Genomic DNA, 3014 nt, shown 5'->3' with positions numbered 1-3014 from the left:
CCCTAATCTTATTTTGATGCAACAAAACGTAAGAAATGACTGTTTTGATGAAAATGTACTGGTCCATCAACTTTGGAGGCTTGGTGTGACCAAAAGATGAGAAATTTTACAACTTTCTTATTTTTTCCATGTGTAGTAGGCCTTTAACTATAACCTCATGAAAGGATTTTACAAAATGAGTGGATCTACTATGGTTTTGGAGGTTTTTTTCAAAACCCTGAAAGGACACTTTTATGTCCTGTTAGGTTACCAATTTAGTGTTAATTTCCTTTTGACCTTCCATCAAAGCAGTCGGTTGTTCTTTTGGTGCTTACATCACCAAGAACGACCATTTGGAAGTCTTTTTGGCCTGTTGCTGGCGTTTGCCCTAGTGAAAGAGCTTTTTCTTGAGTGGACACATTCCAACTCGTAGTTGACCTCTTTTGGATGTACCCTGTCAAATTTGGTGTCATTTGGTCACTTGGTCGGCCCGTTAGAGTATCGTGACGCTTTGCGCAGTTTTCGTCAGATAGGGACTTTAAGCTCTGTTTTGAAGAACTTTTTCATGGTCTAACCATTCAATTGGTTTGTCGAGGTTATTGGCTTGCTGCCTATGAGTTTTGGCTCATTTTCGATCACTTTGGGTTAGCTGCCCTTCTGCAGGCCTTGTGAAATTAGTGTTTTCTGGGCGGCTTCCTTCACGCTTTCCGAGGTCATTGGCTTGATCCCTAAGCTATAGGCATTGTGCCTTTCAATTTTGGTTCCATTTGGTGGCCTCTAGGTCTTCCTAACAACCGGTCTACTGTATGTGTGCACAGGTTGTGATGGTGGTGCTGGCGAGGTTTTGCGACTAACTGAAGTAAACAACACTTAGAGTCAGTGTTGACGAGCATACCTCTCATATCTGATGTCGATCTAGTGACCGTGCGCGATGGATGAGCTCCTCGAAGTCTCAACTGCTGTAGGGATCTCTCTCTCTCTCTCTCACAATGGAAAATGACTCAAATGAGAGATTTCTAGCCTAGCCCCTCTATATGTAATCGAGACTCCGAGACGAAATTTTCCCATCTTTTACTTGTGGCCATAACTTTTTGCGAGATGCGGTTTAGGCTCGCAAATTTCCTGATTTAGACCTCGTTTGCTCTAGTTCTACAGTTTTTTGCAAATTTCTCCTTTTGGAGGTCCCGTCATGACGGTGGTCATTTTGCCGTGTCACCTTCGCAGTCCCTATTTTTTCTGTGTCTTCTTTACTTTGCTCTGATCAGGCGTCTCTTCTGTTGTGTTTCCATCTGGATTATGGATTTTTTTCTATATTTTTTTTTCTAGAAAATGGCTAAAATAAAGCAAATAAATCCCAAAATAACCTGAAAATAGCAATTCTAACCTATAAAAATATCAATGAAAAGCAAAACACTTTGTAGCTCACTTTTCTCTCGTCTATGTACATTCTCACTTTTAATCGTCAACCTTGGCCTATTTTTTACTGTTTTTCGACGATTTTTGGCCGGTTTTGACTCGCTTTATAGTATATACACATCCCTAGGGGCTCATATATGATCATTGGGTCCCCAATTCTGATTAATTACGAGGGCATATTCTTTTCCCAAAATTCACACAATAAAATGCAAAAATGGTTGAAAAATTAATCACAAACATTGCCCTCTAATATATGACGTGAGTCCGCATTTGGAATGCCTCCCTCCCTCCTAGTTGGAGTCCTCCCGGATGACAGGGTATCATCAAGGGTATGTGTTGTGCATGGGCGTGAACTCGTGCTAATGCAGGCCTTGTAATGTAGCCCTATATGCATGCACAGTCAATGCATTTAGAAAAAATTTATGCGGTGTAAGAGGAAGGTATAAGTGATTCGCTTATTGGCATTTGTCGTTGAGGTTTCCTGTGGTAGCCTGAGCTGGCTGGCAGATTTTCTTTGCGAGAAGAAGTTGTAAATCTGCCGCTCTTTGTTTGATGGTTTTCCACGGTTTTTGAATTTGTGTTTGTGGCTCCGTTGAAGTCGATATTGTTGTATTCTTTGTTGCATGTTCTTGCTGAACATTTTTTCGTTTCCATTTGATGACTTTGGTTGTACAGATCCTCGTGGTTGTTGTTGTGGACGTTGTGTGTTTCCGCGTGCTGGTTGTATGACCTAGCTTGTCATTGACAGTTGTAGACAACTGATCGTTGGTTTTCTTCGGTATCCATACCTGTGTTTTTGGCTCATTCTGAATTGGTAATTTTGGATGCCATACCAATATAGTCTGTTGCGGATTCGACTGTTTGATAATTGTTCTTTGAAGCTTTGCTGGCTTTGGGTGTTTTGTCTGTTCTTCTGTCCACTTTTTTACAGGAATTAAGCTGTCTTGCTTAAGCCAAACTTGATATTTCCGCCCTTGATGAAATTGTGCCTCGGCCAGATCTGTACGTCGTACCCAAACTTGCCTGGTTCCCTGCATGATTGTTGATTTTTTATAATACATTTCTTGACATGTAAACTTTGTTTTTTGTTGGTCAATGCTTTGCGGATGTATTGACTCCTGTCTCCACATTGACGTGTATTTATTATATGATAAGAAGGGTTCTTAAAAGTTTTCATTTCTGAACAGTGCCTCATTAGTATCCAAATCAATGAATACCCTGTTAGCTTTCATCCATGACACTGCTAAGATACACAGCGTTGCTAATCTAATTGGTGGCAGTACATGGAACTTGCTAGTGTACGTGTGTCCCTGCATTGTGATTGGTAACATAATAGACCACAACGTGGTCACCTCATCACCCGATGCTACTTTCAACCTGTGTGTCTCTGGGAATTTCTTCATTGGTCCAAGTTCTGAAAGAGCTCAAAGCTGATGACACTCAATTTTGCCCCAATGTCAAGCAATGCATAGATTTCAACTTGTTCTGTGCCTGCATAAGCTTTTATGTAAGGACTACACCACGTATTTTCCAAGTTGTCAATAGTGCTTTCGTCCTGAGCCATAAAGTCTGTTATTGTCTTTGCTAATTCTTCGCTTTGTATATCCACTTCGATTGTT

The sequence above is a fragment of the Adiantum capillus-veneris genome, chromosome 24 (genome assembly GCF_014529385.1).
Source record: "Adiantum capillus-veneris isolate H3 chromosome 24, ASM1452938v2, whole genome shotgun sequence".
NCBI classification, from domain to species: Eukaryota; Viridiplantae; Streptophyta; class Polypodiopsida; order Polypodiales; family Pteridaceae; genus Adiantum; species Adiantum capillus-veneris.
The sequence above is the reverse complement of the archived record's forward strand: the minus strand, read 5'-3'. Positions refer to the sequence as shown.